This window comes from Mastigoproctus giganteus, chromosome 1 (assembly GCF_048544385.1).
Source record: "Mastigoproctus giganteus isolate SK-2022 chromosome 1, ASM4854438v1, whole genome shotgun sequence".
Classification (NCBI taxonomy): Eukaryota; Metazoa; Arthropoda; class Arachnida; order Uropygi; family Thelyphonidae; genus Mastigoproctus; species Mastigoproctus giganteus.
The window spans coordinates 96,867,876-96,892,808 of NC_143575.1; the positions used below are offsets into that span (position 1 = coordinate 96,867,876).

Genomic DNA, 24,933 nt, shown 5'->3' on the forward strand with positions numbered 1-24,933 from the left:
CCCGGCTCTACGGGAGAAACTATTTTCTTTTTTTTCCCCTCACAAACTCGGGTTTTTCGTCCGGTAAACAGACGGACAAACCGACCTATCAATAATTGCAATTATGGAAAAATACCTTCGTCTAATTGGCATAGTTTTTTCACGCTTAACGCTCTTTAACCACCCGATATCAACGCTTTTCGGCTTAGTGGTGATCGTTTTGTTTTTTATTTAATGATTACAGTTGGTAGTTTTAATTATTAGGCTGTTATATTAATTGTATCTAATAATTATAATTTATGACCATAAACTAATATATTATTAAAATTGTATAGGTGGAGCCACAGATACTTACTACTCTGTGAGTGGAGCAAGGGCGCAATCCGCCATCTATAAAATTCTAAACATAGGATTATAATTGTCTTTTCAATGCTTTATTTTTTTTAATGCGAGCATTGGCAGAATTTTTACTATTGTGATTAGCTGTATTCACGAATACTGTGTTTGGTAACTTTTGTTTTTTTAATTTCACGCTTTAGAATTGCAATCATTCATTCAGAGTTGGTTGTTCGAAGCCTAAATTCTGGACTTACTAGTAAGTTAGTTCGCTACAGTTGTCAGGTATGTTTTTCATTGCATTTCGTTTTTCGAGCGAATTTGATTTTTTTTTTTGTAAATAGTTTATATAAAAGTGAGGTTGCATGATCCCTTTCACCTAAATAACTGACTTTCTTAAATGACATTTTTTTTTTTTTGGCTGATGCTCCATAAGCTCATACACTTGCTTTCTTGCATCACATGCCACTATTACATCGCATACAAAACACTACAGTGGAGGACAAAAAAACTGCATTACTTGTGAATTTTGCAAATAATGTATTTTGTGCAGCATTTGAGTTGCAGAAATGTTCGAAATGCATTTGTTAGATGGGATATATATCTCTCTGGAAGAAATCCAATAAAAAGACTCCACCTGATATACCTAACTGCCATAAATATCTTCCCAAAGGATAAAATGTGTAATTAATAGAAATAGGAGAAATCATGCAAATGATAATCATTACAACCAAACATACATTTTATTGCATTTACGTGTCCAACCTGAAATGACAAGTTAATGTAATAGTGTTATGCACTGTAAACCAGCCATATAAGTACTCAATATTTTGTTGTTCCTCCTTCCAACGATCTGGCATAGAGTTAACTTCTGGATGTACGGTTGCCTAATTCGTGGTACCATACCCTTACAATGCTCTCCTGGGGCTGAATCTTACTTGTTGGCTTCTTCTGAGAAGGGTGACACGGGTAATTACAGACCAGTTAGTTTAACTTCTGTCCGGGTAAAATAATGGAGTCACTGGTTAAAGATGCATTGCAGGATCATCTAGACAAGACTGCAGCAATAATTCAGACACAGCATGGGTTTGTTAAGGGAAAGTTTTGTCTGACAAATTTGATAGGATATTATGATGTGGTTACAAAGGAACTGGATGCAAAAAGTAATTTTGATATCATATATTTGGATTTCAGGAAAGCTTTTGACACTGTTGCGCATGGAAGACTATTGTACAAATTGGAGTAGAATGGTATTAAGGGCAAGTTGCTACAATGGATAAAAGGATGGTTAAGTGGGAGAAGACAGAGGGTGGTAATCAATGGGTGCTGCTCTTCATGGACTAGTGTTATTAGTGGAGTCCCACAGGGTTCAGTGTTGGGTCCACTGTTGTTTTGTATATTTATCAATGATATTGAAGGTATATCAGGCTTAGTGTCAGTTTGCAGATGATACAAAGGTTGGCAGGGTTGTTAATGACAGTAATGGCAGTGTGCTACTGCAACAGGATCTAGATAATTTGGGCAGATGGTCTAAGAAGTGGCAACTGAAGTTTAACCTTGACAAATGCAAAGTACTGCATATGGGTAGAAGTAACCCGAGAGAAAAGTACCAACTGTGTGGTACTACACCTAAGGTGGTAGAAAATAAAAAACACCTGGGAGTAATTGTGCAGTCAGATATGAAGTTTTCTGACCAATGCAGACAGGCTGCCAGGGCAGGTCATGGGGTTTTGTCAATGATATATAGGAATTTTGCTAGCAGGGAAAAGGAGGTGATTGTCACTCTGTATAAGGCAATGGTCAGGCCACGCCACACCACGCATTGAGTACTGCATACAGGTCTGGAGTCCTCATTTTATGAAGGATGTAGATTTGCTTGAACGTGTACAGAGAAGGATAACAAGATTGGTGAGGGGAATGAATTGATCCTCTTGCCAAGAGAGGCTTAAGTTCTTCAAATTGCAGTGGCTGGAGACTAGGCACCTGTGCGGTGATCTGATTGAGGTGTATAAGGCCTTGAATGGGTTGATCACGCTGAATTCTGATGGGATCCTTCCGCTTGCTCAGATTACGAACCTAAGGGGCCATAAATTCAAATTAAGAAAAGACAGATGTAGAATAGACGTGCGGAAATTTGCCTTTAGCCAGCGGGTGGTTAATTGTGGAACAAACTTCCATCTGTCATTGTGGAAGTTGATAGGTTGAATAAATTTAAGGAGGAACTGGACAGGCATTTGGAGGGAATGGTGTGATTTTTTTTTTTTTTTTTTTTTTTGGCTGATGCTGCATAAGCTCATACACTTGCTTTCTTGCATAACATGCCACCACTACTACTATTTTATACAACATTATGTACCAGAAATTTTCAATAGGGTTCAAATGGTGCTGGGCCAATCCAACACTAATGCCAGCATTTCTGAGGTGTGAGTGCACTTTAAGGGAGAAAAATGAGGGAAGACATTGGTGTAAGTATGTTTTAAGTCTTGTGAGACAAGAAGACAAACTCATCATTAAATCTAAATAGCATAAAACTTATCAAATTTGCTGTGTGGCAAGGTGCTGAGTCCTGTTGAAAAATGCAGTTTTGGACTTCTGTGTGGTGATCCTTAATAATGAGTTTTGGGCACTCGTCTCTCCTCCAAGATAGCAGTATAGGTTTCTGCATTCACCGTTCCATTAATAAACTTAATTTGCCCCACCCCTTTGCTTGTTATGCATCTCCAGACCATTTGACTGGCGGGGAACTTTACGGTCGGTGTTGTACAGTCAGGATGGTAAGCCTCCGATTTTCGTCTTCTGCCATATCACTTCCCATCTGAGCCATGCAGATTGAATTTCGATTCGCCAGAAATGATGACGGTGTCCCATTGCTCTTGTCTATGAGACACGTGTTTTAGCTCAAGCAAGTTGCTTCTTCCTCATTTGTTGGGTCAACAAAGGCTTCTTGGGCCGATAGGCATGCAGACCACATTCTGAAGTCTTTGGATAGTTCGTGCACTTGTTTCAACACCAGAGGCCATCTCAAAGTCCAGTTTTAGATCAGGAGTACTAGCATGGCGATTACAAAGGCTTAGCCATTTCAAATATTGATCTTGGGAAGGCGTAGTCACTCTCTTAAGGCCTGATCCAGGTCTTCTCTTCACATCACCAGTTTTACGCTTTAATTTCAGCACCTGGGATACTGTTGATTGTTGGCAGCCTATTTTATCAGCATAGCACGCATAGAAACCCTTCTTGGGATAGAGCAACAGCTACACTTTTTTTTTTTTTTTTGGTGTCAACTGAACATATGGAGCCATGCTTACACCTCCCCAAAACTGGATACTAATGAGTGTGTATACCCTTCCAGCACTGTATTTATAGAAACAGCTGATGCAATACCTTTGCTTTGTGACAAACAAAATGACTGTAATCAAACAATATCTTATAGGTTTCACTACAGATGTTACTTTTTTTAAGGTGATGTGGTTTTTTTGTCCACCACTACATAAGGTTTCCCCATTTTTGTCACAGGTCCCCAGACTATATCCAAGGAATGAAATTCCCAGCCTATTGTTTTATGCCTTAAAAATAAAACTTCTGTAATTCATATGTTCCCTTGTCTGACAATGCAATAAATAAAAAAAACAATTGGACACTATCAAATTAGCAGTAGGTAAGTTGTATTTACATTCAATAAACTTTGGTAAGTCAGCAACAGCTAATAAGAACAGATAAGCTACTTGCAAGTTCTGGAGGCAGTTTTACCCCCAATAAGAATGTACTTTTCAGTCAGACATGCTTTGGATTAAGTGTTAAACTAAATTTCTCTTCAATTCCTTATTCATATTCTTTTTAGAAATTATCTAACTGTAATAGCCAAGAATATGAACTGTAACATTCCTCACTTAAGCTTTCTCTGCTGTTAATAATAACTGTAAGAGTGAACTTTATAAGCTTCTGAGAATTAGCCTTGGCCTCCAAACGTGAAACTTTTTTCTAACTCCATTAAATTTTTGAACCTTTATTGTGTTCTCGCAGTTTCATATTGGTGCTAATATTAATAGTGGTAAATAATACAAGAAAGTAAACTTGTACAGCATTAGCCAAAAAAACACCATTTAACCTATCCATTCCCTCCAATAGTTTGTCTACTTCTTCATTGAATTTATTCAAACTATCCATTTTTGCAACAACAGATGAAAGCTGTTCCAGCAATAAACCACCCGTTGGCTGAAGGCACAAACTTCTGTGCATCTATTTTTCCTCAGTTTCAATTTATGTCCCCTCATGCATAGTCTGAGCAAGAGGAAGAATCACATCCAGGGCTGTAGTGGAGGGTATATGCGAGTATACTCTCTGGATTTTCTTTTTTAGGAGAATAGCGTATAACTTCTGGTTTTTGAAAGACTGAAAAAACAAATTATTAAAAAAATATTTACTGAAAATTTTAAAAAAATAAATTTATTAGAATTAGATTCTTGTGCAATACTATAGTTTTATTATTTTGGTAAAGATTCAATATCGGGTACAGCCACCAAAAATGGTGGCGAGGAGAGGAGGGGGGGAAAGCAATGATTGACAGGTTGTGACTCTGCCCACTCACTGCGTTCCCCCTCCTCTCTTCGCCCGGTGGATTTGAAATGACACGTGGACGGCACAGCAACAAATATGGCAGCTGAAAACAAATGAAGAAAAAGCAATTTTTAAAAAACCAAGAAACAAAAATTTACACGAAATGCAGTCACTGATTCTTCTTGCCCGTACATAACTAAACTATTTCGCGTGCATTAACAATGATAATTTTTGATGCCAGTGAACACATAACTGCTTCTTCTTCTTTTTTTTTTTTTTTTTTTAATTTTTTGTGGGGGCTGCTGCCCCCTAACCCCTGCTATTTCTCCCCCCCCCCACACACACAAAATTGGAGCTGAAAAAGAAAAGGTAATATAAGGGTAAATAGAGGGGAAATTTTACAAAACAGAAATGCACGTTTTTCTATGCTATTTTACGAGCATTAACAGTGAGAAAGGCTGAAAAAGAAAAGGTAATTTTAGGGGAAATTTTACGAAACAAACAAAAACGCACGTTTTTCTATGAAAAACAATCGGATTGAACTGAGACAATGAAAAATCACTCAACTCATCGGTCGGGTGTCCTCGGTTTTAGGTTTATACACTAAGCTCACAGCTTTTAAAAATTCCATAGTTAAATCGCTGCTGCCGGAATGTTTCCTTCGCCACATATACTCTTAGAGGTAGGAGTCGAACTGATCATGACAGTTGCCGTTTAATGGCACTCCATGTTCCCTCGATTTTGTTAGTGTTTGCCCGTTTCCTGTGAAAAATACATGTGACAAAGTAGTATTCACAGCAGCAAGCAACAGGCACCCGCACAAATCAAGAACTGACCAAAATGTGATTACGCAATCGTAATCAGCCAATCAGAGTTAAGTTACTTTATTTTTTTAAAAAAATTTAATTTTTATTATTTTTTTTTACTTTTTTTTCTGGGGGCTACAGCCCCCAGAAAAAAACTATTTAGCCGAGAACAATACCAATAAACAATAGTTAATTTTTTTAAATTTTTCGGTTTCGTAACCCAAAAAAACCTCAGCGTGCCTCGTGTTGCCAGTGCCGATAGGTAAATGGCACGGTTAACATGGCTGAGCGGGTTTCGGCCCCCTCGCCCACTAGTTTTATTTCACCTTTATATTCAGATAAGTATGTTTTTTTTTTTTTTTTTAATTACAAATGTAATTAAGAAAGACCGATGATTAAATCGGCACCACGTGACATCCAAACACCGCAAGTAACAAGAGGGGGAAAGTGACCACGCCATTTTCATCAGTCGACATTACAAATTTTTTTTTTTTTTTTTTTTTTTTTCTGGAGGTTTGGCCCCCTCACCCACTAGTTTAATTTCGCCTTTAAATTCAGATAAGTATGATTTTTTAAATTACAAATGTAATTAAGACTGATGATTACACCACAAGTAACAGGTGCGGCACGAGGTGACACGCACTGTGTGGCACCTGTGTCAGTTGTGATCGTCCAGACGTAAGTTGACTCCGCCCACTGGGTGGAGCCGGCTGCCTTCATTCCCAGCCCTTCTGAGCAGTTCTCATTGGCTGTACCCGATACTGAATCTCGACCATTATTTTTAATATATGGGGTGATTCAGGAGGAATAATAAATATTTTGGGAGGTTGTAGTATCTTTTATTCTGAGTAAAAAAGTTCATATAAACATGTATCCAATTCTCAATGGATATGGTGATACAGCTGTTTGAAACTGGTGCGCACAGCTCGCTGAATCAGATGTGACTAAGAGGCAGTTATAACCTGATGCTGTTTGGTGTTAGAAGTATTGTTAAGAATGTCACATCTTCACACATGCTGAATATGCCAATATGGTGTTTGTCTATGTTTTTGTGGTGAAAGTGATACTGCTGCTTGTAGAGAATACCGTCAACGGTTTCCTAACTGCATATTTATGTATACCACCTCTTTAACTAGTTAAAAATTAATCTGCTGGTACTAGTTCTACAATTAAATATATCTGAGAAGAAATAGCATACATACTAACTACACATGGTGCACTATGGCCATAGATGCCACCCAAACCAAACCCTATGCACTGGAGATGTGCAAATGTATCCCCAATTCATAAAGGTGACATGGAGTAATTACCGACCAGTTAGCTTAACTTCTGTTCCAGGGGAGACAGTGCAGTCGCTGGTTAAAGAAATATTGCAGGACCATTTAGACACAAATACAGTTATACTGCAATCACAGCATCAGTTTCTTAATGGGTGATCTTTTCTGAGCAATCTGATTGAACACTGTGATACAGTAATAAAGGAACTGGATGTAATAAATAAGTTTGATATCTTCTACTTGATTTCAGGAAAGCTTTTATACTGTTGCACATGAAAGACTTCTGTACAAATTGGAGCATTGGGGAATTAAGGGCAAGTAACTGCTATAGTTTTTCAATTATCATTAGAAATAACTTTTTTGAGAGCCATGGTGCTCTTTAAAATTGTCCAGCCAACCAGAACTGGCTTGGAATGTTTTATTCCGAAGAAAATATTCACATTTCATAGCCTTTTCTTTTATGCCCTAATGTCGGCACGTTTTATATTTAGTGACAGTGTAGATGACTCATTTCTTCGAAGAGCGCCTCCGTAGCCAGGTGGGAAGGAGCAGCAGTGCATAGCACACGCTTCTTGATTAGACTGGGGTTCGAGCCAGTCATCACCAAATACGGAGGATGCGGAAAGGTCAGGGAATGACCACTGCATATTCCCGGAGCATATGGCCTTAGTTACTAATGCTCCTAAAAACCAAATAACAAACAAACAAACATTTCTTCGAAACAACAGATGATTTTCCGGGATAAAGGAAGATCACTCTCTAATAGGATGCTTACAGTAGAAAACAGGTTGAGCAGACCCAATGTCCACGTCAAGAATATGCTCCAGATAGTTCTGGTGAAACAGGTCCAGTTGATGAAGTGGTCTTGAAGAAATCTTCAAGCTTCAGTTGCCTTACACCTTGGTGCTGCTTCCTTATTACAGTAGATCGAAATCCTCTAAAATGTTTATAATAAGGAAGCACATCAGAGTCTGATGATTCTGTATAATGTATGATGTCATCTATATGTTGTCTTATAACAGACAATTTAGGATGTGGTACAATTGATTCTTCGTCTTTATCATCATCATCATCGTCCTCTTATTCTCCATGAGGAACATTTTCTGCAGTCTCTCCCTCAGAAAAAATTTGATAGTCTGGATCACCATCATTTTCAAGCCACTGTTCCACATCATTCTCAGTTGCATCTTTGTTGCCGGTCCTCAGAAGTGTGTCTTGAAAATTAGATGCCTCAACTACCTCAAAGTCCATTTCAGGTTCTATGTCATACAACTTCTTCCGAGTATTGGCCAAGGTAATCTTCATATCTTTCCACATAGGTGTTAAGCTGATGTATGCATGTAAAGTTTGCAGTGTCCTGGTGCCTCTTGTATCTTCTTCTGCATCTTCTGTTTCTTCCAAAACAACCATCACCTCTTCCAAAAACTTCTTATACAACCTCTTACATGCAATGATTACACCCTGATCCATCGGCTGTATCAGTGAATTAGGAGGCAGAAAAACACATTTAATTCTCCTATTCCCTCCTAACTTCTCAGCATTAGGGTGAGCAGGTGCATTATCTAGCAGTAAAACAGCCTTTATTTCATTAGAAGGAATTTTCAGCACATGTGTCTGATGTGTGGCGCTATCAGATATAAATAGGTTCTAAATTTTTCTTTTAGGACAGAAATTTTTTGTTTGTTTGTTTTTAATTTGCCCCTGATTTTTTTGGATTTTAATCCACTTGGAGAGAAACTACCTTACTTTTATAACTTTTTCTTCCTATTTTATAGAAGAAAAAAAAAACATTTTTGTTAAGCAACCTTCACTGGAGGCTAATTAATTTAGTCATAGTAAGAAGAAAACTCATGTTGCTTCCCTTTCCATTCCATATTGACTTAATCCTATGGTTTTCAATCCCAGGGCAAAACCACAGTCAAAAAAGCAGGCAGTGAAGGTGTTAATGCTTTGCTCTAAACTTCCAGAACTTGTCTTGCTGAAAACAGCCTGTGCAGTGTGGCTATCATGCCAGTGCATTGTGACTATCATGACATTTTCCATGTAGTTCTGAACTTTTCAGGTCTAATTTTATCTATACTGGCTACCCTATGATATCAGATATTTTACAGGTATCTGTAAATATCAAAATATCCTTTGGTTTAATTTTGTGTTTATCACTTTTAATTACCATGTTTGTCTTTTCTCTCCCTTTTGTGGAATTTTTACCTAAACAAACATTTTCTTACCTTCCTGATTTCTATTTCATATCTTTTCCAAAATCTTCCCAAGAGTTTTTTTTTACTTTCTTTCAAATATGCAGTAAGCACCAGTTATAGTGATCACATTTTCAAATTGAACTTTGATTATAATAAATGGCGATTCTAATAAGTGAAAATTGATGAGTATTATCCATAAGCTATAAAAAAGATATAAAGTACAAATTTATACTTTATTACCAATTAAATGATGCTTGAAAATTGAAAGAATATTATCCACATTTTAGCAAAATAAAAATAAATATATATACAGTGGATTCGGGTTATTTGGGCCATCTGTTAATCGGGACAGCCATTTATTTAGGGCAAATCTTAAAAAACAGAACCCAATCGAGAAAATAGCCAGGGTTTACTTCGCTTAATCGGGGCAGGAGACCGCAGCACTGGAGATTACTCTACGATTGTCTCCAACTGTACCATGTGATTCGGTCTGATTTCTGTAGGTCACAGCCATAAAACAATAAAAACGATTAGCAGTCACCTGTTCATTGGGCTTTTCTGTTAGTGCAATCTATCATAAATGGATAGTAAACTTGATCTTATTGAATTTGCAATAATACTGACAGCTGGAATTCTGTGGGTTATTATGGTGAAATGTGTTTACACTTCCATGGAATCTTCAATCATATAAAAAAATTGATTTTCAGAATCTTCTCTTCATTCCTATTTTTAAAGATTCATAACTTGTTACTCCCTTCTCACTTGCGCATATTGTATTACTTGCAATTTGTGTGCACTGAGTTCTTTTTTATTGATTTCTTATCTTTTTACTGTTTTAAATTTTAACCCTCACCCAGAAATGTCAACTAGTTAGTATGTATATACAGTAAACCCCTGCTATTCACGGTATCTGTATTCGTGGTCGCTGATTTAACATAAAATGAAACCTAAAAAAATGTGAAATTTAAAGCGCCGTGAACATTTCCGCCATAAAAAAAACATGGGCGTGGCTAAAATGATCTTTCCCGGTCAAAACAGCACTCAGTGGGTGGAGGGAGAGGGGTGACAAAATTGCGAGCGTGGATGTTTCTCACTAATCCTTGTTCGGTATGTGTTATGCGCTTGCCATGGAAGGTTTCGTCGTTTGTTTTTAATTTATATGCTTTTAAAATTGAATAAATTGATATGCTTACAAAAGTGATAAATCTACCATTTTGCAGTGTAAAACAGACATTTTCGAGTGTGTTAATGGAAGAAAGTGACTTTATTTGGACAAGTTCTTTCTAACCCTTACAAAAATATGGCTACGAATAACAAGGGAAATGTGAATGTGAAATTATCAAAGAAGGTGATGACATTGGAATTAGAAAAAATGGAAAAGCTTTAAATCTGTGGATAGAAGACCGAACTCAAAATAAAATTCCGTTAAGTTCACTCATCATTCGTGAAAAGGCAAAACTCCTTCAACACTTTAGCGATAGCACTGGCGGGATAAGTTTTTTAGCTAGCAAAGGTGCTGGTTTGAAAGATTTATTTGAAATTTCTAATAAATATTACATTTAATATTAAATTGTTTCTTATTTTCATTTCGATGCCTTACGCTTGCATTTCACTATGAGCTGTCAATGTACATAGTCATATTATGAAGGTACATAGACAAAATTTTAGACTAGTTTTTCTTATATATTTCATACTTTGGAACGGAACCCCTTTATTACTATGGGAGCCATAACTCAGTATTCGTGTTTTCGGTATTCGCGGCATTTCTCAGGAACGTAACCCACGTGAATAGTGGGGGTTTACTGTATTACAGTATGTAATATACAGGGTGTCTCAAAAATATTGGTACAAACTTTTAGGGGAGGTAGATAACATCAAAAGGAATGTGAATCTCATAGGAACCAATAACCAGAAACGTCACGGGAAAGTAGTAGCAGAGGCACAAGAAGCAGAAATGACACAAGACAGTAATTAGTGGCAAACATTTATTTGACATAATATTAACAATGGAGTACGAGATGGGTGCATTTCATGATATTACAACAGATGCTCGAAGGTTCCACCATGAGACGCGATGCATGTGTGACACCGACGCAGCATGGATTGCCGGACACGGTCGAACACACCTGGAGTTTCTTTGATAGTAGCAGCAGCGCAGACGAGTCTCGCCACGAGATCCATTTCCGTCTCCACAGGTGATTCATACACGATAGATTTGAGGGCCCCCACAGAAAGAAATCAGGTGAGCGTGGGACCAGGCAACGGGTCCACCCCAGCCAATCCATTGACGCCCAAAACGCCTGTTCAAATGGTCACGAACGCACTTTCCATAATGGGCAGGCGCCCCGTCGTGTTGAAACCAAATGTTACGTCTGACATTTGCTGGAACATCATCAAGTAACTATTCTAGAACTTGTTCAAGAAAGATCCGATATTTAGCGGAGTTCATGCGGGATGGTAACAGGTATGGGCCGACTAAGCAGTCACTGACCATACCTGCCCACACATTTATTGCGAAGCGATGTTGTGCCGCATGAGGGCAGGCGCACACCGTGTGAGTTGTGGTGAGCCCACACATGAGCATTGTGCTGATTGAATAAGCTTTCCCGAGTGAAATAAGCCTCATTCGTGAACAAAACATAGGCTGAAAAATTCAAGTCTTGAACACTTTCTTAGAGAAACCACTGTGCAAAAGCCACATGTGCAGGATGATCTTGGGCGAGCAGTAACTGAACCCTTTGGAGATGAAAGGGGTGTAAGGAATTGTCGTGCCAGACATGCTGTACGCTGCAACGAGACACTCCTAAGGCAGAGGCAATGGCATGTGTGCTGGTAGTAGGATTATTCTGAACGGCATTCAACACACTTTCTTCCATTGCGGGAGTTTGTGCCGAACGTGGTCTGCTCGCACTGCTCCTGTTACCTCTAAATGACCCATAATTGCACAAATTTTGATGCACACGTGCAAACAAACAGTGGTCCGGTACATGTCTGTCTGGGAAGCGTCTCCATAATCGCTAAGTGGCTCATCCATTGCCCTCTGCTAATCCATACACTAGGTGCATGTCTGCCAGCTCGTAGTTCGTATATCAACGCATGCTCTTCGTGTGGCGACTACCGTGCCGTCTACTGACTTACGGTGACGTTTCCAGTTATGGGTTCCTATGCGATTCACAATCCTTTATATGTTACCTACCTCCCCTAAACGTTTGTATCAATATTTTTGAGACACCCTGTATACATACTAACTAGGGCAGTTAGGTTAATTAATGATTCCTCTCTAACAGTCTCTCCACTTGCTGTCTCATAGAAGTAGTTTCTGCTGCATGTCTCTTCTACAGATATTTCCATTGGCACCGTTCTCCTGAATTGGTTTCTATAATTCCCGCTCTCTCTTTCAAAACATTCTGAACACATGCCGCCACCAGCCAGCATCCATTTACTATCCAACTTCAAACTCACAGAACCAACTTTTCATCTTCTTTATTTATTCATTCAACTACCATTTTCTGGAACAACCTTCCCTTATACGTATTTCCTGAACATTACAGTCTACAGAAGTTCAAGTCCAATGTCAACAAATATCTTCTTTCGTCTTCCCAACCTTCAACCCAAGCACGGTACTAAGTACTATAGATTCTAATACCTCTCGTATTTGGGGTGTACATAAAAAAAAGAAAAGGTTGTATGTATATATTACATACTGTAATATATACATACTAACTTTACTATGGTGAATCCATCGTAACGTAATTTGATTGTACAATGAATCAGTTGTAAGGCAGAGGTCCATTGTAATTTTAACTTTTTTTATGTGAAACTTCGGATAATTGGGACAGCCGCTTAATCGGGCCAAAATGCACTAGTCCCAATGTGTCCCAAATAACTGGAATCGACTGTATATACATACATAGCGTATACATATTAATTAAACTATATAATATCAGTGTAAATACACCATAGTTTACCCATAAATTTAACTACAGGTTGTTAAAATTAAAGTTTCCCTATGTATAATGGTATGGAGCGAGTTCTAAGGCTCGTACTGAAGAAAAATTTGGACAACAGGTACAATAAAGGATGTGCTCACCATTTATTGGGGGGAAAAAATTAGTTACAAAATTTGTCACTGCACGGCACATAACTATCTTAGTTACGATTACGCAAATAACTTACTTATTTATAGCGTGGTCCTATGACTGTTTGTGCTGTCCGCAAAATGATTGCAAAATTTGAAGCGACAGGACATCTTGGTGTTCATCCAGGTAGAGGTCGAAAACAAGTGGACTTCTTTCGTGTTGAAATGTGGCTATGGCTGTTGTGGATTTATCAAGTCAATTTCCATGTGGTGACACAAGTGTGCCAGCTGTTTCTCGTGAAGTGGACATGCCGTGTTCCTCTGTAAGGCTAGTAATGCGTCAGGTGCTGCAGTACTATCCTTACAAAATGCACATGCTACAGCAGCTAAAGCGTGGTGATGCAGATATTCGTTTCACATACGCATTTCAGTTTCTGGCACAAGTGACATTGGATATCACTTGGCCATGGAACATCCTTTGGAGTAATGAAGCCCACTTCTGTTTAAATGGACAAGTGAATATGCACAACTGCTCACATTTGAGCAACAGAAAACCCTTGAGTTATCCAAGAGGATCTGCTGCATTCTCCAAAATTCTCCCATTCTCCACTTTCATGATTGGGCCATATTTTTTTGAACAGTAACACCGACTGAATAGCGATATCATGAAATGTTGGCAAATTTCGCAACACCAGAGTTGCAACAATGTGGGTGCCTTTGGGATACCATATTCATGCAAGATGGTGCGCCACCCCACCTCCATCGTTGTGTCCAAAGATTGCTAAGGCAACGTTTTACAGATGAACGGGTTATCAGCAGTGTTTTCCAGACATCTTGACCACCCCGATCACCGGACCACACCCCATGTGACTTCTGGTTGTGGGGTTTTTTAATTGAAGAACCAGGTATATTGTGAAGGATGTAAAACTCTGGCAGATCTGAAGGACAGCATTAGACGTCATGTGCTGGCTATTCCGGTTGACATGTTACATTCTGCTGTTCTTTGAATGGAAACTGTTTTTGACTAAAATGGAGTACACACATTAAACAATTGTAGTGCTGTTCAAGTGATTTGTATTGCCACAGCGCCATATAGTGACAAATTTTGTAACTAATTTTTTTTTTCCAATAAATGGCGAGCGCGTTCTTTATTGTACCTGTTTTCCAAATTTCTCTTTAGTACGAGCCTTAAACTCGCTCCAGAGCCCTCTACATAGGGATACTTTAATTTTAACAACCCTGTACATAAGTAGTGTAATGGTATTGTTCGATTTTATCTCATATTATGGCTACCTTCACAACGAGATAACAGGTATTGCACTACTTCGAATAAATAATGTTTCTCTAGTAGAGGAGACTACTGTTATTTATTCTCAGTGGGCACCACCACCCAGATGCATTTCAGAGCTTGTTGCCTCACTCGTTGGTAAGTGGGCAGGTATCCTGATAATGCAGACATGCCATCACGGTTGCGAAGTTTATTCCACAATATGAGAGATGCCAAATGGTGAAGATAATGATAATATTTTGAAGACTAAATGCACAAGGCATAATATTCACATTGTCACATCATAATATTATCATCATGAAGATAATGATAATATTTTGAAGACTAAATGCACAAGGTATAATATTCACCCATAATATATTATGCCTTGTGCATTTAGTCTTCGGCCGCCTCCGTAGACAGGTGGGAAGGAGCAGCAGTGCGTAGCACATGCTTCTTGATTAGACCAGGGTTCGAGCCCGTCACCACCAAATACGGAGGATGCGGAAAGGTCAATGGAATGACCACCGCATATTCCCGTAGCAATATGGCCTTAGTTGCTAATGCTCCTAAAAACCAAATAACAAACAAACAATTTAGTCTTCAAAATATTAATTAAGCATACTTTGTATTATGATTATAATTTTAAATAGTCACTTATTTTAGATTGCTTAAAATTATCACTACAGAGCCTATTTATAGATTTTTCAATATTATATAACAGTCCGTATTCCGGATCATTTGCACCGGTTTCTTCCAGCACTCTCTTTAGGATGGCTGTAGCTCCACGAGCTTACTGTTTTGTAACTGGAATTTGTTTGGGTTCATCTTCATTTTCCTCCTCCTTTGCAAAATTATCAGTAACACAGACTGGGCAATTTCTTCTGTTAAAGCTGTAGTAATTACCCATTTATAACAGATTGTACAAACAAAATGGCCCAGTAAACTGGAAACCGCAAATTGTTTTTATTGTTTTATAGTTGTGACCTCCAGAAATGTGCTTTAGAAAAATATCAGAGGCTTTCAAAAATGATTCTTATAACCAAAAATGTGATTCTAATAAACAGTGAAAGTGTAGTGTATTTTATTGATTTGAATTGGTTCTCTGAAATTTGATTCTCTTAAGCGGCTGATTCTAATAACCAGTGATAACTATAACTGCCACTTACTGTATCTTAGCCCTTTGACACTTATTTATATTCCATAATAATTTTGTAATGTTATTTTCTATGAACTTCTTATATTTTTTGTTTTTTCTAACCACCTCTTCAATTTCTCGGTTCTAGAATAGAAATCTGAACTATAAAAGTCGTAATGAGTTGGGAAAGGGTACATAAAACATTTTTGCAGCTTTTTATCAAATGGGGGTGGGAGGTAAAAAAATTATATTTCAAAGTTTTAAGGAAATAAGACTGCCTTTGTACAAAGTGAATAAAGTAATGGGAGAAAGAAGAATAATTATTAATGTGAGATGATAATCACCTTTCACACAATTTTTTTTCTAAATTATATAACTAGAAGAGAATATTTATAAGTGAAAAACTCTGAGAAACCAATGAGACAATGTATCTCCTTTGTTGGACTAGAGCTGTCACAAACTGAAAAGAAATAACCTAATGGAGTGGAAATTGAGATTATACGAAATTGTCTGTTTCCTATATAAGGAAACAGCAAAATATATACCTGAAAAAAATGTAGAAGGAAATTTTCTCACCAATGCCTCATCTGCTAGGCACTTTAGCAGGTGAAGAACATAGCGTTGCAGCATTTATAATTATCCTTCTTCCTCCAGTCACTTTATTTATTTGGCATTCTCTATTTATCTTCATAAAATTTCAAAAAAAAAAAAAAAAAATTGATTTCTATCCCCCCTCCCACTTTTTGGTCAGTGACTTTTTCTAGGATCATCTATGGAAATCTGAATTTCACATCCACTTGACAAACTTCCTTCTAAACACCTTTTTTTTTTTTTTTTTTTTGCAGCTTCTGCTAAAGTTTTGTTAAATTGTTTGATTTTTGTCAATTTTAACACTTTTTTTAAATACTTATACATGACACAAATTTTGGCACTTAAATTGTTTGATACAAGATGTCAGATTGATCTCAAATTCTCTATTTATCTTTGTATCTTAAATAACTAGGTAGTTGTTTCAAGATTGTTTTCTATTATAATATGATCAGTTAAGCTTGCCATAATTGCAAATGTACCAGCACTTCAAAATTTGAGTTGTATGGTAGCACTGGTAGATTGGCACGAGAAAGTGCATAAGAATACACTGATATAATTGTAGCATTGGCTACAATGCATCTAGCTTAATTTAGGAGAATTTCATTTGAGCTAGTGTTCAGAAATTCCATTGCGTATCAATGGATGTTAGAATACCACAACTGTGTTTCGGTCATATAATTCCTACAAAAATGTAATATTAAACATTTGGAAGTAGGCAATTAACTTCTGAAAGAGGAATATATCTTAATATTTGGCCGGTCATCTAGAATTTCTTTGAGAGAGAGAGAGAGGGGTTCCACTAATAAAATTAGTGGGTGCAGTCCCCATTTTGTTAATTAAAATTAACAAAATAAAATTGTGCGTTTGTTATAGCTTGAAATCCTCTAAGATGTCCTCTTTCACATTTTTGGCAGTTTAGTACCATTAGTGAAACTTGATAGTTATGACATTGAGGAGAGGAGCACCCGCAGTTAAGACACTTCTGAGTAGGTAGGTGTGAGTCCTGTGTATGCCTGATTTGTAAATAAACAAAGGTCACTTCTTTGTGTCTACTGAATTAGAGACTAGTATGTGGTGGTTGAGGTGTTTGTTTAATTAGACAAAGTTTGTTGTTGCTCTGAACTTACCAGTGTCACTGCCATTATTTATACTGCTTTGGTAGATGGAGAATTTGTAATCTATATGATACTGAGTGATAGGCAGTGGCTTCTCTTGCTTCTGTCTGCTTGTTCATTTTCAGTGTGGTCTGGGATTCAGCATGATCTGATATTGTGGTTTCTTTGTGTAAGCTTCGACATTAAAAACCACAATTGGAATTTTAAAAAATGTTGTAGAATTAAGTGTGCTTCAATAAGAGAAATAAGCAAGCCAGTGAAAATTATCCTGTTTGCTATCTTCTTATATTCGGTGATATGCATATTGAGCTGTGTATGTTGCATGTAATTACTTGTAGTTTGTTCTAGGTAAAGATGTTTTTCCTTGGAAACGAAAATTTTTTTTCCCTGTTTATACTCCTGCACGACAACCAAGTCAGTAGAGTTTACAATAAATTATCAATGCAAATATTTATTGCATTTAGTAGTCACGGGCTTGAACCCCGGTCTACTCAAGGAACGCGTGCTATGCACTCTCGCTCCTGACCACTGGGCTACATCAGGTTGAACTATAGGAGGACCAAAGGGCAACACAAATAATTACAAACCTGTAAGTTTAACTTCTGTTCCAGGGAAATTAATGGAGTGCTCTGGTTAGACAAGCACTGCAGGATCATCTAGACAAGACTTCAGTTATAGCTCGGACACAGCATTGGTTTGTTAAGGGGAAGTCTTGTCTGACCAATTTGATTGGATACTGTGATGTGGTCACAAAGGAACTGGATGCAAACAATAATTTTGATATCATACATTTGGATCTTAAAAAGGCTTTTGGTACTGTTGCACATGGAAGACTGCTGCACAAATTGGAGTAGTGTGGCATTGGAGGCAAATTGCTGCTATGGATAAAGGAACAGTTGAGTGGGAGAAGATAGAGTGGTAATCAGTGGACACTGCTCTTCGTGGAATAATGTTATTAGTAGAATCCCCCAGGGTTCAGTGTTGGGTCCATTGTTGTTTTCTATTTTATTAATGATATTGATGATGGTATATCAGGCTTAAGAAATGGTTTAGTGGGAGAAGGCAGAGAGTGGAAATCAATGGACACTGCTCTTCGTGGACTAATATTATTAGTAGAGTCCCCGGTGTTCGGTGTTCGGTCCGTTGTTGTTTTCTGTATTTATTAATGATGTTGATGATGGTACATCAGGCTTAATGGCCAAGCTTGCAGATGATACAAAGGTCGGCAGAGTTGTTAATGACAGTACACTGCTGCAGCAGGATCTAGAAAAGTTGGGCTGAGAGGTGGCAACTGAAGTTTAACATTGACAAATGTAAAGTACAGTCAGTCCTCGTATAACACATGTTTATACTACATGAATTCGATCATACAAGATTTTTAAATAGGGGAACGATATATATATATATATATATATATATATATATATATATATATATATATATATATATATATAACACAAACCAAATTTGCTTATGCACGATTCGCCTTTTTGTTTACGAGAAATGGCAGTCGAATGCGGAATCACTCCAACTGAAGGCAACATGATAGGTATGAAGAGAAGATTCTGAAAATGTATTTGTTTTTATATCAGTGAAGGGGAAACATTTCACCATAATAACCTAAAAACCCACACAATTCCAGCTATCGGTATTATCGCAAATGAAATTAGATTGAGTTTACTACCAGTTTATAACAGATTCCACTAGCAGAAACTCAACTGGAAATTGTTTTTGTTTTATGGCAGTAACCCCCAGTAATGTGCTTTAGTTAAAATGTGAGCTAGTGAGGTGTTGTCTCTGCCTTTACAGTGTTGTTTATTCAGTTGCTAAACGCGCACAGCTTTGTTTATGTGTATCAAGCATTACTCCCCATTTTGTAATTTTTATTCCCTAAAAATGAGTAAAATACTTAAAAGGTGTGAAAAGGAAGCATCCTGGTGAAGACACTACAGATTCAGAGAGAAAAAGTAAAGCAACATTGGTAAACAGAGGTGGACTGGGTCAAAAATTCTTACCCGGGGAAAATTTGTAGTGGCCTCATACTAGATTTTGACTGGGATATTGCACTTGCTACAGGCCTAAATGAGGCAACGAGAATTAGAAAGGATGCAGAGAAAAAAAACAACTTTCATAGCAGGAACAACTCAAAGTGTAATTAAAATCAAATTAGATCAAGGCACAAAGAATTGGAAGAGATGGAATGGCTGTCATCTGTTTGGATAGAAAATCAAACAAAGAACAAGTTTGCTTACGATAGAAGCAAAAGTATTAGCAATATTTTATTATGTAATAGTCGTAAAAAATTCCTTACTATTTTATTACGATTATTTATTGTGTTTGGTAATGTTTTGGTTACAAATGTGTGATCAATCTTGGGTGGTCCGCACCTAACCCTATTTTTCCCATAGGGCCTATTGTTTATATTGTGCTATACGAGGACTGGCTGTACTGCATATGGGAAGCAGTAACCCCCAGAGTAACATATCAACTGTGTGGTACTACACTGACAGTGGTAGAGAATGAAAAGGACCTGGGGGTAATTGTGCAGGCAGATATGTGAAGTTTTCTGAGCAGTGCAGACAGTCTACAAGAGTAACTCATGGTGCTTTGTTAATGATATACAGGAATTTTTCTAGCAGGGATAAGGAAGTGATTATCCCCTTGTATAAGGCAATGGTTAGGCCACACCTTGAGTACTGTATACAGGTCTGGAGGCCTCATTTTAAGTATGTAGAGCTGCTGGAATGAGTACAGAGAAGGGCAACAAGATTAATGGATGGAACAAAGGGTTGCTCTTACGAAGAAAGGCTTAAGTTTTGGCATCTGGAGACTAGCCACCTGCATGGTGATCTGATTTAGGTGCATAAATCCTTGAATGGTTTGAGCATGTCAGTGCTGGTAGGATTCTTTCTCTTGCTCAGAATCACCTGAGAGGGCATGAATTATAATTGAGGAAAGACAGTTGTACGATAGATGCTTGGAAATATGCCTTTAGCCGCCAGCAGCAGGTGGTTGATTACCGGAACAAATTTCCATCTGTCGTTAGAAGTGGACAGTTTAAATAGATTTAAGGTAGAACTAGACAAACATTTGAAAGAAGTGAATGGGTGAGATGAGAAGGGGTTTTTTTTTTTTTTTTTTGGCTGATGCTATATAAGCTTGCTTTCTTGCATCATGTGCCTTAGCTAATGCTGTGATTAGCATTAGTAGAGGCATAGGATGCAAGAAAGCAAGATTATGCAGCATCAGCCAAAAAAAAAAAAAAAAAAAAAACACTTCCACTTCACCCCTCCATTCGTTCGAAATACTTGTCCAGCTGAGCCTTAAATTTATTTAGGCTATCAACTTCCACAACAAGGGATGGAAGTCTCTTCCAACTACCCGCTGGCTAAAGGCAAATTTGAACACATCTATCTTACATCTGTCTTTCCTCAATTTGAGCCGACCGGGCTAGCCGAGTGGGTAAAGTACCTGCCCGGCAACCCGAAGGTCGCGGGTTCGATTCCCGCCTCGGGCTTGGATCAAAGTACTGCAAAAACCTTGGGAGGTGCAATATGGCCACAGAAGCCGATGCGCCAACAACTACCAAATCAAAAAAAAAAAAAAAAATCCTCAATTTGAATTTATGCCCTCTCAGGTGATTATTCTGAGCAAGAGGAAGAATCCCATCAGCATTGAGCATGCTCCAACCATTCAAGGCTTTATACACCTCTGTCAGATCATCTTGCCGGTGCCTAGTCTCCAGAAATTGTAATTTGCAAAGCTTAAACCTTTCTTGGTGAAAGCAACCCTTTGTTCCATTCACTAATCTTGTTGCTCTTCTCTGTACTTGTTCCAGCAGCTCTACATCCTTCTTGAAATGAAGCCTCCAGACCTGTATACAGTACTCAAGTTGTGGCCTGACCATTACCTTATACAAGGGAATAATCACCTCCTTATCCCTGCTAGAAAAATTCCTGTATATCATTGGCAAGACACCATGAACTACTCTTGCAGCTTGTCTGCACTGCTCAGAGAACTTCATATCTGCCTGCACAATTACCCCCAGGTCCTTTTCATTTTCTACCACGGTCAGTGTAATACCACAGAGTTGATATGTTGCTCTGGGGTTGCTGTTTTCCATATGTAGTATTTTACATTTGTCAATGTTAAACTTCATTTGCCACCTCTCAGCCCATCTGCTCAACCTTTCCAGATCTTGTTGCAGCAGCATAGCATCAGTAGTGTCCTTAACAACCCTGCCAACCTTTGTATCATATGCAAACTTGGACATTAAGCTTGATATACCATCATCAGTATTATTTATAAATACAGAGAACAATAATGGACCCAACACTGAAACCTGAGGGACTCCTTAATAACATTAGTCCATGATGAGCAGTGTCCAATGATTACCACTCTGTCTTCTCCCATCAACCACCCCTTTATCCATAGCAGCAATTTGCCTCCAATGCCACACTGCTCCAATTTGTGCACCAGTCTTCCATGTGCAACAGTATCAAAAGCCTTTCTAAGATCCAAGTATATAATATCAAAGTTATTCCCTGCATCCAGTTCTTTTGTGACTGCATCATAGTATCCAATCAAATTGGTCATGCAAGACTTTCCCTTAACAAAACCATGCTGTGTCTGAGCTATAACTGAAGTCTTGTCTAGATGATCCTGCAGTGCTTCTTTAACAAGTGCCTCCATTAATTTTCCTGGAACAGAAGTTAAACTCACAGGTCTATAATTACTTGTGTCAGCCTTTGATCCTCCTTTGTGAATTGAGGTCACATTTGAACATCTCCAGTCTATGGGTACCTCTCCTGAGTCGAAGGAAGTTTCCATAATTATGGCTAAGGGTTTGCTTACTTCCTTTGCTGCCTCCTTTAATATAACTGGATAGATCCCATCCACCACAGGTGCCTTTCTTGTGTTTATCTTCAACAATTTCTCCTCCACTTTCCTCTCAGTTATTACAAGATTATCTAGCTTACTACCATAGTTGAATACAGCTCTAGCATTCCCCTCGCTGAATAACTCCTCATGTGTGAATGTAGATGCAAAATATTCATTTAGTTTGTTAGCTACCTGAGCAGGATCATCAACAGTTGAACCATTGATATCAAGTGGACCTATCTGATTCATCCAATTCCTTCTAGAGTTTACGTAAGTAAAGAACTCTTTGCTGTTTTTCTTTGCATCCTTTGCCAAAGATTTCTCGTAATCTGCCTTCGCCTGCCTAACCTCCTTTGCGACTTGGTTGCAGATCAACTTATATCTATCATAGGCTTTTGTGTCACATGTTAATTTATATGTATCCCATGCATTTTTCTTCTCTGCCATATGTCTCATTAGTTCATCTGACGTCCATTTAGGCCTAAACCTTGAACAATATTTCTTAGTTAGTATGTTAAGCCTAGTAGCTTCCAAGATAAGTTCTTTGAATGCTTCCCATTTTGAGTTTGCTGTTGGTAACATCATCAGTTGGTCCCACTGTATAGAATTTAAATACTGTCTGAGACAATCGTAGTTGCCTTTACGAAAGCAAAAACCCTTCCCTTTACCCCTGGTAGTTACCTCTTTGTGTAAATCCCACTTCAGCACACTGTGATCACTGCCACCTAGTGGTTCCTTTATCTGCAGATTCTTAATGCATGAAGAATCACTACTGATAATCAAATCAAGAGTATTACTCTTTTTATGCTGATGTAGAAAACAATCATCCAATAAATCCACAAAAGCCTTGCTAGTGTGTGAGTGACCAACCCACAAATTCCAGTCAATATCTGGGAAATTAAAACTCTTTGATTTACTGGCCCACTATTTCCCTGTACAGTTTCTTATTATACTCATCAGAGTCATTAGGCCTATCACACACTCCTACTCAATTTTGATCTCCCATTGCTTGTGTCACAGCAAACTTACTCGACACTGCACCGTCCAGCGATGTCGACTGGCTTCACTTCCTTGGATTTTGTGTTTCTTAACTAATAGCATAACCCCTCCTCCCTTCCTATCCTGTCTATCCTTTCTGTACACATTATACTCCCCAAATTCCAGTTCTGCATTCCTTGTATCTGTGTGACACCACGTCTCTGATATCCCAACAATATCCGCCTTTGATGCTTTGAGAAAAACCTCAAATTCATCAAATTTATTTACCAAACTCCTAGCATTGGTGTACACACAAGTATACACGCCTATCATAGTGCTATCATAGTTAAGATCCCAATTAACAGTAAATCTTTTAGATGGATTTAGCTCGTTGATTATCTGTGGATGGACTTGGTCTATGTTTTCCCCAATTTGTTGAAAACAAGAAATCTATTATTGTATGATCTGGGACACATTGGAGTTTGGCATTATAGTGTAACAACAGGTTTTGCCATCTAAGTTGTAGTGGGGATTCATGAACTTCTGCATAAAGATTTTGAACATATGAGGTGGACTTGGTTTCACTGAGTTATAAACAGGTACTCTGTAATCTAGCCTGGAGAAAACTATTGTTGGATAAAGCTTAAGAAGTGTGTATCAATCTGCTTCCCAAGTTCATGAAGAAAAGAATTTGAGTACGATAAGTTTTTTGAGGCATGAAGGTCTAATTTGTTTAATAGGTTCAAGAAATGTTAGTTGTTTCTTGTCTAAGATGAGAACTAAGAATCTTATGCTTGGTACTACTGGGATCATATTCTTTTGAGTTGCAGTTCAGAATCACAGTGTAGGTTTCATTTTCTACAAAATTTTTTACATGCAGATTTGTTCATGACGATTAGAAAACCATTTGTTTGTGCTCATTTGCTTACTTTGTTTATGTGTTTATGTAATAAACACAAAGTTTATTACTCCTTACAGCTGTCACTCTATAGTTCATATGTTCAGAGAATGATAAGAAATACCGAAAATGTCAATGTAAAGTGGCACAATGATTCTTGATGTATGTTCAATTATAATGTTTATTTTGATAAACACTGACCCCTGTAGCACACCTTTTTGTGCGAAGACTTGAAAAGGCAGTCTATAGCCAAACTTAATATCCTGTGTTGTAAGAAATTTTAGATATATTGAGGAAGATATCTGCATAATCCAAGGAGGTAAAGGTTTTTGGAGTTTTGAATGGTTTGTTGAATTTGGCTATACAAGGTGTGGCTAAAATGAAACGAGAATTGTTGCTTAACAATGCCTTACTACAGCGCATGTCAACAACATTCATATCCTGCTATAGCTTATTTCTTTCTGTGTGCCTCTTCAGGTGAATCAACGTTTTAACCCTTTGGCAGAAAAATAAGTGAACGTAATTTAGAGCAAAGAATTGTTATTAAAATTTTAGTGAAACTGAGTAAAAATAGTGCAGAAACTTGGGAGAAGTTATGATGAAACCATGAGTCAGCCATGTTGTACAAATAGTTCAGAAAATGATGGGAAAGCTGCATGATGACAAGAAGACCACCAACTTCAATGACAGGTGGCAGTATGGAAAAATTTTGGAGATCGTGTGTCAAAGCTGTCAGATGAGCATTTGACTAATTAAAGAACAGTTACACATTGAAAGAGAAATAGTAAGAACAATTTTGACAGATAGTTTTTCATCATGACAATGCGGGATGTCATT

At 37.8% G+C, this 24,933-nt stretch overlaps 1 protein-coding gene across 3 annotated transcripts in view; it reads left to right on the forward strand.

Moving 5' to 3' along the window:
• Window positions 1–354: 354 nt before the first annotated feature.
• The window catches only part of LOC150091026 (mitochondrial protein C2orf69), a 59,033-nt gene continuing 34,454 nt past the window's right edge, over window positions 355–24,933 (forward strand). For 2 of the 3 annotated variants that reach the window (XM_090381246.1, XM_090381254.1), the window contains exon 1: window positions 355–600. The gene's annotated coding sequence lies outside the window, so the exon portion shown is untranslated. The remainder of the gene's footprint in view (window positions 601–24,933) is intronic. The other variant, XM_090381262.1, reaches the window with a different exon arrangement.